A 15,306-nucleotide genomic window follows, 5' to 3' on the forward strand; every position below is an offset into this window, starting at 1 on the left:
AGTACCATGGTGTTGGACCCTTGACCTTAACAAGCAATATGACAGAAGAGCTTTATGAATGCTAAAATTTGAGAATACTACTAAGCACATGCTTTCCCATGTGACTGTTACTGTAGCAACAGAAGGAGGTGATACCACTGCATTGAGCTGCATATTCAGAAGAGCCTGCTAAGCTGATCCACTGGTGAGTGAGGTCCTCGCACACGAATTTGCCCCAAAGCAAAATACACTTAAGGACACTTGCAATTTGTCCAAAAGTTCAATCCAAACTTGTCAAGGATCTACTGTACTCTCTGAATTAACTAACTGAACCATCAGGTATAAAATCTCCATATCCTAATTGATATTCTGTCTAAAAGGTAAACACCGCCCTGTATATGTATATGTTTGTTTTAAAAGTATATGTTTGTTTTAAAAGTATATGTTTGTTTTAAAATATACCTTTGTGCGTGTATGTACCTAGATATATTTTCTGGCTCCTGAGAGGGTCTGGGAGCAACAACACCCCAGTAGCATGGAGGACACCAAGTGTCCAAATCAGGAGCAAAGGCTGGGGAACGTGGGCAGGAGAGAGTTGTTTTTACAAGCCTAGCCATCAATCGCTCTTCTGGGGTTAATTGTGCTCCTACAGCATTTAGGATGTCCTCTCCCTCTTGGGTCATCAATTTCATAAAGAATCTTGACAAGTAAACACGGAGGAAGGGCCCATACGTATGTTGAAGTATGTCGGCATCAGAGCTGAAACTTTCTCCTAATCATGATACAAACTACAAAGCTGTGAAGAATCAATGTAGATGCTTCACTAATAAGAACCATCCTTCACTCTGTTGTCTGTAATGTAAATGCAAATACCGGAGCACAGAATAGAGCAATTTAACCACTGAACGACAATTGCATTACAGAAAAATAGTAAAGCCGTAGCCGGCGAGCAAGCTCCTCACAGAGCCGAGCCGTGCCTCAGATTTTGACAACAATATGGTGAGGCCATGTGTTGTCTAGCAACTCTGAGCATTTCAAAACATTTTTTCAGAAAATATACAGACAGTATGCTCTGCTAATGTAAAGGTTTGGATTGGTTATTTGCATACCATTTGCCTTATGCCAACACATTGCGAACCTTTTTTATTATTTGTTGATTTTTTTTTTTTTGACTGTGTTGGGTCTTCGTTTCTGTGCGAGGGCTTTCTCTAGTTGCGGCGAGCGGGGGCCACTCTTCATCGCGGTGCGCAGGCCGCTCACTATCACGGCCTCTCTTGTTGCGGAGCACAGGCTCCAGACGCGCAGGCTCAGTAGTTGTGGCTCACAGGCCTAGTTGCTCCACGGCATGTGGTATCTTCCCAGACCAGGGCTCGAACCCGTGTCCCCTGCATTGGCAGGCAGATTCTCAACCACTGCGCCACCAGGGAAGCCCCCTGTTTTTTTTAATCTTCCTTACATCATGTGAATCTATTGTGCTTTCAGGTATTTTCATTTTTTAAAATTTACTTTGTGAAAAACCAGTAGATTTATACACCTTTTCTTCAAAAATTGAAAAATCCATTACTGAATTTAGAGTATTTTTTAAAAGTATTGCAGGACATCATGTAGATGATTCTTAATAAGGAAGAATTAACTTATATTTAATTATTGCTGTTACTTGAAGAGCGATTACAGCCTGAAAGCAATGAATAATAGTTGCTTCTATCACTACAACCTTTTAACTTGTTCACTAGTTGGAGATATAGTCCATTTAATTCATATCAGATCAGCTTATGATTATACTCATGGAGTAAAATGGCACTTCCCTACTTTCCCTACCCATTAAATTGCCAGTGTTTTATATGTATACATGTGTGTTTGTGTGTGTGTGTGTGTGTGTGTGTGTGTGTGTGTGTGTGTGTGTGTGTAGGTAAAGACAGACAGATAAACAGAAGGAAAATGAACTAACAAACATGGAGAAACTATACCAAAAGCCAATGGTTTAGCTACTATGGCAGCAAAAAATGGATGATGGGGGCCTGCATGAAGTAAGGGGCTAAGAGTCAGGAGACTGGTACTTATAGCTAGACTAATCAAATAAATACATATATTGAGGTTAATTGGAGTCAAGTTCTTCACTGCCTGAAAAGGGAGTTACTAATCTGAAAAGCGGGAAAGCTAGAATGAACTATATGGTGTTTTTTAGAATTGAATGTATCAGTGTGAATTTATGGTTTTAGATAGATAAATGAGTGAATATAGAAGTACAAGTATATATTTGTTTTAAAATATACCTTTGTGCGTGTATGTACGTAGATATATTTTCTGGCTCCTGAGAGGGTCTGGGAGCAACAACACCCCAGTAGCATGGAGGACACCAAGTGTCCAGATCTTGGCTTCTAAATACCAGGAATTAGGACATCTCTAAGAAATAGTTGAGTCCAGGCTAGGACAGAAAGTACCAAATGAATCTGGAACACCATGTTATACCAAAAAAGTACAGATGTGCTCAGAGAATAATGTGGGCATTTCAGAAGCCAGATGATGGGGCTTCTGCTAGCCAATTCTGAGAACATTTGATTATCAAACAAATAGTGATAGAGGCCCACTATATCTCATCAAATGAAACAGGAATACATGAGCCCACAGAGATATAAATAAGCGAGTGAATAAATAAGTGGGGAGGAGGGAATGCCTTTCATTCAGAATGCTAGCTTATAAATGTAGAAGGAATAGCTGAATTAGAAATCACCATTTGGCAATCATTTAAGTCATAATTAAGTCAGGCAAGAAGCAAAAACAGATACTAAAACTAGTGGATGAAATTTAGATGAGAAATAAATATTTACACAGACTCAAAGTCTTTTCCCACAAAACACATACTAGTCATAAAGAAAAAATAGTAACTTCACACTAAAGAAACCTGGCAAATCCCACCTTACTCAAGTGATCAAAGTTAATATCACCAAGGACATGACAAACTGATGTCACTCACCACCTCACGAGATTCAATGAGAACACAGCGTCACTGCTATGATACTGCAGCAAAAAAATGAAGAGCCTAAATCCAATCATGAGGAAGCATCCGACAAATCAATTCAGGAACATTCTAGAAAATCACAGGCCTGTACTCTTCAAAAGAGCCACGCTCATGAAGGTCAAAGAAGAATTTATTCTGGTTTGATGGATACTCACATGACACATCTAAATGTAAAGCATGTTCCAGGACTGGATTCTTTTGCTATTAAAGACATTATTGGGAAAATTAGCAAAATTTGAATGGAGTCTCTGGGTGAAGGGACTTACAATTTCTGTGTAAGTCTGAAAATATTTCAAAACAAGAAACAAAATGAATTACTCAAAAAAAAAAAAAACGTGTGGGGGAAGTCTGTGGCTGCGTGTGTTGGAGAGTACATATGTTGGATATGTTGGGGTGGGAGGAGAATATGTGTGTGTTTCTTTCACACACCCAGAAGGACACATCTTCTTTCTGTGGGATATCGTGACTATTAATGAACAGTAGTATTATTGATCTGGTCCACCTACCAAGTGAAGAGTCTCCTCTGGGGCAATACCAATACTATGGAAAAATCTTAATTTTTTTCCCTTGATATCTTAAGACCTTCATTCATAAAAACATAAGCAGTAACTGTCTTGAGTGACCAGTGAGTTACATTTCAAACCCATTTGCCATGGTGATTTTAGCAGGAATAGAAAATATTGCTAATATTCAGGTAATAATTTGTTTTAAATGAAGTTATACTTAAATTAGGTCATACATTTTGAAAGCATAATTTATTTCCTATTGAATTTCATAATTTCTATCTTTTGAAGTCCGACAAAAATTCATAAAATTGCTCATAGGCATAATCAAAATATGGTCCCAAAGCCCACGGAGATTTGTGATCACAGTGAAACAATGGACAAATAATTGTCACATCAAGAACATGTTGGGTCTCTTTTATTGGCAGTGTGGGGAAGAGCTTATGATTTTTGCACAGTTTCTCTCACAAATGTCATACATTCAATTTGGAAAACATTTTTTGAAACAAAGGTGACATAAAAATCAGTCACAAATTAGGGACGCAATTACTAAAACATGATAAAAAACATGGAAATAAAACCAAAAGGATTTCCCCAACGCCAAGTCACAGACTGACTGAGAAATAAAACTGCACGTCTTCAATATTCCACAGATACAAGAACAGAAAAGAAGGCATACTATAAAGATCATTTATTTATTTATTTATTTATTTATTGGCCGCTGCCACAGGGCCTGCGGGATCCTTAGTGCCCAGACCAGTGATGGAGCCCATGCCCCCTGCACTGGAAGCGTGGAGTCTTAACCACTGGACAGACAGGGAAGTTCCTAGAAAGATCTTTTATACTGTATTATAAAAACTGGATTTTAAAATGCATTCCTAGGGAAAAGCTAGCCACAGAAATGAAAACTTTCTTCTTCAAAAGACAGGCAAGGGCCTCCCTGGTGGCGCAGTGGTTGGGAGTCCGCCTGCCGATGCAGGGGATACGGGTTCGTGCCCCGGTCTGGGAGGATCCCATATGCCGCGGAGCGGCTGGGCCCGTGAGCCATGGCCGCTGGGCCTGCGCATCCGGAGCCTGTGCTCCGCAACGGGAGAGGCCACAACAGTGAGAGGCCCACATACCGCAAAAAGAAAAAAAAAAAAAAAAAAAAAAAAGACAGGCAAATGCCAAACCCCTATATTCTTGCCTAGAAGTACATATACCTATATTTAAAAAAAAAAAAAAAAGCCTTTTGGAGTTACTGAAAAACAATAAACTTGATCTTTAGCTGCTTAGATGTAACTGAATTGCCTTTGAAATGTACTTAAATAGATTGAATCATGGACAGTTATTGGTTACTTGGGGAAGAATCATAAATTCAAGATGATTCACTGGCCTCTTTGCTTCCACACAAATTCAGTGGAAACTCATTTTGGCTTTCAGTGGCCGTAAGGAAGGCCGTGGAATCCCACAGTCAAAAAAAATGCTTCATGAAGGAAGTTATAGTGAATACTAAATTAGAATCAGGAGAACTCATCTTTTCTCTGTTCAGAGGACACACACACTGGGGAGACAGGGCAATTTTCAGCAAGGGCATCTATATAGAACTAGAAAGTAAGCTTCAAAACATTTTAGGGATGGTAACACCAGCTTACTCATCGTGTCTGATTTCAGAGGATGGAAATGAGGTCTGCAGGAGTTAATTGTCTACCGAGATCAAAAGTTTAGCCTGTGGCATAACTCAAACTGAAACCCTGATAGCAGGTGTGACACATTAGGTTGAAGACATTCCAAAATATCCTACAATATGGAAACTATTCCAAGGAGGCAGCAGGAGACTAGGTTACTTCTCCAGGTGGAGCTGCCTGGAAGGCAGGGCAAGAGTTCATCCTAAGTATAGGAATAAAGAAAAAAAATCTGGAGCGTGGGTAAGAATGCTAAGGACAGCAGCATTCATGGAATGGTAAGCTTAGATCTGGCATGCTCAGAAGAAAGAACAAAAAGGAAACTTGATAAGCTATGTATTTACTATCATTTTCTAAAAGGAATCATAGCAATTCATGAAGAAATATATAAAAAAGGCTGTCTGCAGATCTGCATAGGAACACTGAAGTACATAACTGACAGCACCCCCACAAGGAGTTTTTGAGGAAGAGACACCAACAGTCTTCATACAAACCTGTTGTACATTAGCCCATACTAATATCTGAAGGTATTATGTTAAGCTCCAATGGTTTGAAGGTTTTTTCTAATGGGTAAAAAGCATTCCATTTATTTATTGTTTACTGTTTCTCATTACTTCTCAGTCTTTTAATTGAGATATAAGTTAAATAGAGCAAAATGTATGGATTTTAAGTTTGATGAGTTGGTAAATCTAAACATCAGTGTAGCCACAACCTGTTAAAAACAGAACGTATGCATCACTGTCCCTCCAGAGAGGTTCTTCATGCACCACCCACCCACTGAAAGCACCTATCAGTATAGCGTAGTGTTGCCCTTAGAACTTGATAGAAATGACATCATAGTAGCGTGCCATCTTTTGTCTCTGGCTGTTTTTTACCAACATAATGACTGAGAATCCATCCGTGTTGTTGCTTGTGTTAGCAGTTTACTCCTTATGGCTGAGCCGGATTCCACCGTATGAACCTACCAATTCATCCAGTGGTATCCACTCATCTATTGGTGAACATTTGGGCTCTTTCTAGGTTTTGGCTATTATGAATTAAGCTCCTATGAAAATAACATTGAGTTTTTTTGTTTTTTACATCTTTATTGGAGTATAATTGCTTTACAATGGTGTGTTAATTTCTGCTTTATAACAAAGTGAATCAGTTATACATATACATATGTTCCCATATCTCTTGAGTTTTGCAAGGATGAACAGCATTTCCTTAGGCAAATGGTTTCGAAAAAAAAATGGCAAAAAAAACACCTTTTTACAAAACATGATCTTATTCCCAAAAGAGAAAATGGCCCCGGGCTTACTGATGCTGCAGCGGTGACCTAGAGCGCAGCTGCCCAGACTCACCCCGCACCCCGAGCAGGCCCACTAAGCCCTACTGAGGGCACAGTTGTTTTTCTGACATTCTCCTCCTCAAACATCAATTTTGCCAACAAAACTTGCGACAGTCATGCACTAGCGCTCACAAAGAGGCTGAGCTCTCCAAGCGCCTAAAGCACAGGGATTTTCTGTAACCGGTTGTTTTCAATTCCCTAATTTTTTAAAACTTTCATTATGTATCATTTGAAACATATAAAATATGACATAAAAATGAATGTTATGAAGTTTCATTATAAAATGAACCCCTGTGAAGTGGTCCCCAACCTAGGAACCAGACTACCATCCATGAACTGTTTTTTTCTGGGACTCCTTTGGAAAGAGAGTTGCTCCTCAGATATTTAAAGAGAATCTCTGGGCTTTAAGTCAGTGGATAAAATTTAGATATCTCCCTTGAGAACTGGCAAGGGATTTGACCTTTGGGGATGGAATCATGTGCCCCCTCATGATATGGATGACATTGGGGTCTATTAGGATTATCTGATTTGAGCCCAATACTCATATGAGACTTTGGATAATATCTGCAAATTGTTATGTGTAGGGCCACTACCTTTATGTATGTATTTTAAAAGCATGGAGCACTGACTTATCAAATGTAAACACTTAAAAAATTCCACAATATATGAAAACGAATTTTGACATGCATTAACTTTTAATATGTTAGGAATCTTAAAAATTGCAGTGTTTGAGGCGTTTCTCACTTCTAAGAAGTCCTATGTGTCATTCCAGAGGAGGAAACACGAGCATTAGTGCAGGCTGAATCTACTCTCACAGGTCCATCCAGAGTCTAAATGTATACCTGTTTTTTTTTTTTTTCTAATCATTACATAATGGGGAAAGGAAAATTGACCAAGTCTACATTTTCTAAAGAGTAATACTTGTTATTATATTGTAATATACTTCCAAAGCAGTCTTGCATATAGTACATATTTCATTCATTAAAAAATTAGCTTTTCTGATAAAATAAACCAGAAGTCCTTAAAAATAATTTAAATTGTATTTATGTAACAGCTTGTTCTTCTTTAAATTAATACACATTGCCTTCTCTTATAATTCAATTATGCTCGCTTTTACATATCATATTTCAGAAATTGTAAAACTACCAATGCACAATGGTCAACCGTCAACATTCTTTGCTTATCTCCACTCTTCATTTTCTGACTCACTTTCCACTGATTTTTCCCCCAATTTTCTGAGATGGCCTTAAACAGTTATAACTTCACGACTACACATTTTCATTACACCTGTCTGATTTCCGAATATTCATTGCTGCCCTCACCTCCTCATACTACTTCCCAAATACATGAGTTGCCCCTTCCCTTTCATTTTCTGGCCTCGTGTTTTATTTAGTCAACCAAACCTACGTAATGTCTATCATCTATCAGATTTTTCAAATATTTATTACTTTCTTAGATTGGTATAATAACTTTAGGCATTAAACATCCTATATATTCAATACTCTGCACTCTCTTGAGAAACAATTATTGATAGAGAATGATCATGAGGTTATATCCATCCCTACAAATAGTTAGGGGCTTAACCTGAAAAGCAGTTTCATTTAAGGCCAAGGAAGTGTCTACTGATGGTAACTGAGTTTCAGGAAGTATTTAGTGGTTGAAGAGCACAGGTGTGGAATCTGTCTGCCTTGCTTCTAGGTTTACTGTCCAGAAAGCTTTAAACTTTACTAGCTGAGTACCACTGAGCAAGTTTTTTACTTCTCTGTGTCTCCATTTCTTCATTGGTAAAATAGAGATAATTCAAGTGCCCACCGCAGAGAGCAGTCACGAGGAATTAACGGAGGTGAAGTACTCAGCAAGATGCCTGGAACAGGGCTAGCACATAATGAGCACTGGCTACTTTTACTGTTACGCTTTGGCATGAGCTCTCGCTACAGCTAGAAATGCTGTTCTCTGAAATCTTCTAAAGCGTCAGAGCTTCTCATGTGACTAGGCTATTTCAGGGCTGGCCAAGAGGCAAGAGAATAAACTTGCCACGGGGCCTTCCCGTTCAGAAGGAAAGGTCGCTTCAAACGTGTCTGCCAGTGTCTCGCTGGAATTCTCCACCAGGTGGCACACGCCACCTCACAGCCCCACTAGGGCACATTCTGGAAAGAACATCAGGTGAACCCAAACTGGGGCTTATTCATATTAAGGACGTTTTCTTTTTCCACTGTCCAGTCAAGCAAACCTCCCGCCCCTCCTCAACAGCCCCTGAGTTACAGGAAGCAAAAATTCTTCCTAGGACAAACCCAGCCTATGTTGATCTGATCATTCAGATGAATCTGTACTCTGTGTGCTTCTCTTCTACACGAGAAAGTATAGAGGAAAAAAAGGCCTCAGAAAATGCGAAACATAATCTAGTAAAGAAACCAAAGAGCAAAGTGACAGTTTGGGGGAAGGGTGAGGAATGAAACAGAATATTTGCAAACAAACTAAATGCCTTAGCAGTACTGGGTAAATAGTAGATGTTAATGATACACGTACTTTGGAAAAGGAGAATGAAGCAGATGGAAACTCATTCTGCCCTTCTACCACGGCAAAATTAATTCCAAACCAGAGATCCTATTTATAGGCCAGAAAGTCTGGTCACCTAACACATCTGAAGACTCCCTTTCAGGGTGGAGATTAATTATACCCCGTAGTAATATGTCATGTGAGTGAAAGCATTCATTTGCCAGGCCTGTTGCTCTAGTTCTCAGAAAAACAGCTCAGGGCTTCCCTGGTGGCGCAGTGGTTAAGAATCCGCCTGCCAATGCAGGGGACATGGGTTCGAGCCCTGGTCCGGGAAGATCCCATGTGCCGCGGAGCAACTAAGCCCGTGCACCACAACTACCAAGCCTGTGCTCTAGAGCCCACGAGCCACAACTAATGAGCCCATGTGCCACAACTACTGAAGCCCGAGTGCCTAGAGCCCATGCTCTGCAACAAGAGAAGCCACTGCAATGAGAAGCCCGTGCACCACAACGAAGAGTAGCCCCCGCTCACCGCAACTAGAGAAAGCCCGCGTGCAGCAACGAAGACCCAACACAGCCAAAAATAAATAAATAAATTTTTTTAAAAAAGAAAAGAAAAACAGCTCAGATACATTTTTAAAGGGGGTGGGGAGCATTTAGTCAAGTTTTCAGAAAAGTTCCACCAAAGCTGTTACTGAGTGAGCCTCTCACACCTCGACTCATCTGGGTAGGAGTCGACCAGGAACCAGACTGTCTCCAGCAAGGACGCTGTAACAAGCTCAGGCTAGGGTGGGCACTCACAGGAGCGTGCCAGCTCTGGCTCTCCTCTCCCACCTCGCACTCCTCCTCCTTCCCACAGCCTTCATCTGTTTGAGACACTGGAAACTCACTGAACTGGGTGTGACGGGTCCCTTTTGAATTCTTCCTCTGGGAACCTGTTTCCTCACTTTACTGCCACATACAGGCAGACCGTGTTTTACCGCATTTTGCTTTACCGCGCTTCTCAGATGCACTTTTGAAAAAATTGAAGGTTTGTGGTAACCCTGCTTTCAAGCAAGTCTGTTGGTGCCATTTTTCCAACAGCATTTGTTCATTTCATGTCTCTGTGTCACACTTTGGTAATCCTCACACTATTTCAACCTTTTTCATTATTATATTTGTTAGGGTGACCTGGAATCAGTAATCTTTGATGTTATTATTACAAAAAGATTACAACTTGCTGAAGACTCAGATGATGGTTAGCACTTTTTAACAATAAAGTATTTTTAAATTAAGGTCCGTACATTTTTTAGACATAATGCTATTGCACACTAATCAATTACAGCATAGTGGGTCTGGAAGCAAACGCACAATATCTCCAAGGTGTACCTGTGTCTACCATATTGGTTCCTATTCAAAACCAAGTCTGGACAAGTCTGATTCTAACAGCCTGTTACACATATTTCAACTGATAAGCAACATGGAGAGAAATAAATGCTCAAAGAACTATCTGAGAAAGAAAATAAGGCTTTCAAGTATTTTTGTAAATAAAAGCTCTTCTAAGCGCTTTGCTATTTAATATTAACCAAGGTTGACTTGTTCTAGCACTTGACATCTATAAAAAATGTCAGATCAAGGACATTAAAATTCCACATAATAGTATCAGTATCCAACACAGTAATTTGTGTTGGATACTGATACTATCCAAATAAAGTCCCAAATATGACAACTGAAGGCAGAAAGCAAGTGTACAAAGCAGGTAGTTTTAGAAACATAAGAGTGACTGGGTCTTCTGTTCCTACTTGGAAAGCAGATCTGTATACCCAAACCTTAGGACTGAGCAAAAGGGAAGTCCGAGCAGCCCTTCTGCAGTTCATGAAAATCGGAGACACTGATTCTACGACAAAAGTACATCTGGCTGATATATCAGTAATACATAGCTTTTATTAATCACTATTTCTTTCCCCCACCCACCTCCAACAAACCAGAGCTCTGAATAAAATGCTGAAGTCCTGGACTTTGGTGAAATACTCAGTTCCGTACTGGGAAGTTATGCTTTTGATTTTCCCGAGAGCCTACTTCTTGCATGCTAAGAAAGACGGAAGCTTTAGAAAAGCTGGCAAGCACTCACTGGCCCTCCTGGCCCGTTCCCCTCACACAGGAGGCCCCCTTTGCCTCTCGGGGATCAGCGGCTGTTTACAGGCTGATCGTTCAGCATACAGACATGAGGACAGCAGGTGTAAGCGGGGAGACGAGTGTGCTTCCCCTAAGTTTAGAATGCCTGCCTCTAGGCTGTCAGTAACTCTCCCCTAATCCCTTCCTGCTTGGGGGCTGTTGCCTCCACATACTCTTCTCCTGCTCTGACTGCTGCCGTGTTCTGCTTTGTCTGGAGGGAGACGTGAGGAGCGAGACACGACCCCCAGTGCCTCCTGTGAGCCATGTGTTCAGTCTCAGCCGAAGGAAACTGAGCGTCTGAAACATGTCCCTTGGCTTTTGTGAGCTATTTTTTCTAGGATGAAGGCAAAAAAGTCTCTTGTATTATGCATCCATCGCATCTATCTTATCTCAGGTAGAAATGAGTGATGTTTACCATGAGCTATACAAACTCCACTGATCTTTTTTAAAGAAATAAAAAAACAAACCGCAAATCCAGTTTAGTTCTGAGTCAGTTTTGCCCTCTACATGTAAGAATGTGATATTCCCTTCATATCCACTTATAGGATAAAAACACTTATCCTATACTGTGTTTTTAAGGGGGGTCATATCCCTACACTCTTAGAAAGCACTGTCCTCCAGACCAGAAGGGAGCAGGTTTGAGCCCCATAAGGACGTGCTCAGGCTGTCTGTCCCACCTGGCAGAGGGTTTATACAACTCACCCCAATTCACACTGCTCACATTCCTGGTGACCAACGGCAGCTTGGTTGGGCAGACAGCTGGTGAAACAGCTGTCTGGGCAAGAAACATACCCTGTGGTCACAGAATGGGGCAGGAGTCAGGCCACAACTTTACCTCCATCATCTTCCAAAGGACTAATTACACAGCAAAGATGTCCTTTCCTTCGGCTAACACACCCTGGGCCTGGAGTGTGGGCTTCAATGTTCCTCCGACTTATAAGACATCTGTGTAGTCTCACCAACGTGAGACTCTAACAAGGAATTCAGCCAAGATTCAGAAGCTTTCCAGGCCCCTCTACTCAGGTGAGACTCTGTCTAGCTCTACATCCAGCAGAAAAATGTAACCCCAGGTTGTCATTCAGGAAAAGGGGATTTCAATTATGGAAGAAGAATCTTTCTACCCTGGTATGCTGGTAAAATACTAATTTCTAGCTTTTTTATGTCTTTTCACCCAATATCAGTGTCCCAGAACATCCAGACCCCATCCTCATTCTTACTTGTACACTTAGGGATCTTACTCCTGTGTAGCAATTCCTGTATTGATGTCGCTTTGCCCAGGCATTAGGAATATTCAGCTGTACAGTAATTTTCTCCACATAATTCAACTGTTTTGTAATGTCATGCCTTCTTGAATCTTTCCTAACACATCCAATATCACAGGGTTAGGAGAAAACACGAGTCAGCCCTTTGTATCTCAGTACCCCTGGAGTCCACATTGAAAGAAAATTCAGCAATTGTTTAGGCATTGGGAGGTGTGGATGAGACTCACTGAAACACACTCGGGTGTCATAACGTCCTGACAATTACCATGTGCTTGGTCCAGAACTGACCTCCCGTTGGAACACATGGCCCAAGCTGAGGAGGCATCTGCCCAAGTGCAGGGAGTGGCAACACATGGCCTCCAGACCTTTGAGCCATTGACAGAGCAAGATGAAAAACATGGACCCCACCCCTTGCTCACACGGACAGCTGTGACATCAGCATGCCACGGCCATGTGTGGAATGCCCCCAAATAGTCTTCTTGCTGATGCCAAAGAGTCTTTCTATGTGCACACACCCAGCAATGGCCACTTGGAATTTGGTTCTGCCCTGTCTTAAGGCCATCTGTCCAAATAAAGAGAGAGTGTCCAATCTTGTTTGTGGCATTGATAAAGTAGTCACAGAAACTGTGGGCCCAGGCTGCACCTGTTCCCGACTGCCCGGCTGAGCACAGAGTGATGGCAAAGGAAGACCGTGAGGCAGGGAATGACAAGGCAAGCCCTAAAAGGGAGAGATTTTGGAATACTAGTTCCATGGAAAGAGAGCTCTTCGTTTTGAAAACATAACATCTAACCAAAGAAAGCATGACAAATTCAATCCAGTTTAACTCAGTGAAAGACTACACACACAGTTCCATATTAAACGTAGTACAGAAAAATCTTGGCTGCCTGCCCCCAAAACCTAGTGTTTAGCACATATTTTCCTAGTGTCCATATAGAATAGTATGTAAGTTTCCATCTCCACATCTGAAAGGATTAGTTGCCTATTAACAAATCTGGGGATGTTAATAATAGACAATGAAAGGTTTTGAAAATTCTTCTGTCAATAACACTCAGATTTGAGGATGATTTATTTGCCCCATAACCGCTTTAAAAGATGTGTCTCATAGTAGAAATTGCTACCTGACAGTAAATTTTAGTTAGTCCTGAGAACACCACTTTTACTGTCCAAACTGATAAAAAATAAACAGTAATTTTTTAATCTCATCCAACAGAATATCTCTCTGTTCTTGGGAAATAAACAGTCCTATAAAAACAATAAAGAATAGTGCCATGAAGGAAATTAAAAGTCAGATTTAAAAAGAAGTATCCTCGTAATCGTCTGGTTGAGTGGCTTTCAGGATGGGCTCCCAGAACATGGTGGACCCCTCCCAAGGCATTTCTGCATAAAGACCTGAGCCAAGAGGACTTCAGACCCACACCCACTGCAGCCAAAGATTCACTGGAAAAAGTGAATCCAGTGGTCACAGGCACATGGGTGCAAATCAGATGCTTTATCTTCCTTCAGAGCCCCCAGCCAAAATAATTCTTTAGATATACTATTTTCTCAAAAAAGTATAAAATGGAAAATATGACCAACAATTTTTTTCAAAGGCACTACACACACACGCGTGCACACACACACACACACACAGAAACACACAATTCTCTAATAAGACCAAACTCAGGATCAGAGCATTTCTGAGTTTAAAACAATTATGTTGCCCATAATGTTAGTACTAAATTACTGCTAGTACGTATTCCCTTTATTGACAAAGATTTTAAAAGATTAAAAAGCAAAGAAGAAGAAACAAATATTTACACATTTTAGTAGAGTGCTATTATTTCCGGGAAGACCATGCAAAAATATACACCTTAACTAGACCTTTGAATAAAGCGAGAGTAGAATGTGATCTGGGGGAGAAAAAATATTTGGTGAAGAAGATGCTCAGTTTTAAGGCATATAAGGGGTTTGGTCTTATGGAATTATGAAGTAAAGAAGAGAGGTTATCAATTACGAGATCTAAGTGAAAGAAGCCAGACACAAAAGGCCACGTATTGTGTGATTCCATATACATGAAATGTCCAGAACAGGAAACCCATAGAGACAGAACACAGATGTGTGGTTCTCAGGACTGGGAGGGGCAGAGGACCTGAGGATGAGGTTTCTTTGTGGCGTGATAAAAATATTCTGGAATCAGACAGTGGTAATCTTTGCCCAACTCTGGGAATATATCAAAAAACACTGTATTATATACTTTAAAATGGTAAATTTTGTAGTATGTGAATTATATCTCAATTATTAAAGTTACTTCTTTAATTATGAGCTCAAATGGCTAAATCTGGGTCCTTGAAAACTCAGTGAAGAAAAGAGTTTTAAATAAAAGACAAAAAGAAAGACAGAATAAGTTAAATAGAGGGCCCTGGTCCCCACAGTGGGTTTTGGCTTTTGTTTTTTGTTATTGTTTTGTGGGGGGTTTTTTTGTTGTTTCTTTTTTGAGGTATGCAGGCCTCTCACTGCTGTGGCCTCTCCCGTTGCGGAGCACAGGCTCCAGATGCGCAGGCCCAGCGGCCACGGCTCACGGGCCCAGCCGCTCTGCGGCACGTGGGATCTTCCCGGACCGGGACACGAACCTGCATCCCCTGCATCGGCAGGTGGACTCTCAACCACCGCGCCACCAGGGAAGCCCTGTTTTGTGGTTTTTTAAGCTCGTTGAGCAGAGGATCTATCTGATTGTTCTTTTTATTCCCTCTGCAAAAAAATTAAGCACAATATTATGCAAAAATAGCGTTTAAAGGAACTATTTGTTAATTGATCATTGATTACATGATTTGGGCAACAGCAGGAGCCATCTTTGCAGTGATGAGAAAGGCAGTAGAGCTCCCCACTCTGTCCCTTTCCTTCATGGTCACTACAATCCCAG

General features: G+C 40.8%; 1 protein-coding gene across 7 annotated transcripts in view; it reads right to left on the reverse strand.

Moving 5' to 3' along the window:
* Positions 1-15,306, reverse strand: part of TMEM182 (transmembrane protein 182) — a 291,206-nt gene that overhangs the window by 224,376 nt on the left and 51,524 nt on the right. The gene's annotated exons all lie outside the window — the stretch shown is intronic.

The sequence above is a fragment of the Mesoplodon densirostris genome, chromosome 14 (genome assembly GCF_025265405.1).
Source record: "Mesoplodon densirostris isolate mMesDen1 chromosome 14, mMesDen1 primary haplotype, whole genome shotgun sequence".
NCBI lineage: Eukaryota > Metazoa > Chordata > Mammalia > Artiodactyla > Ziphiidae > Mesoplodon > Mesoplodon densirostris.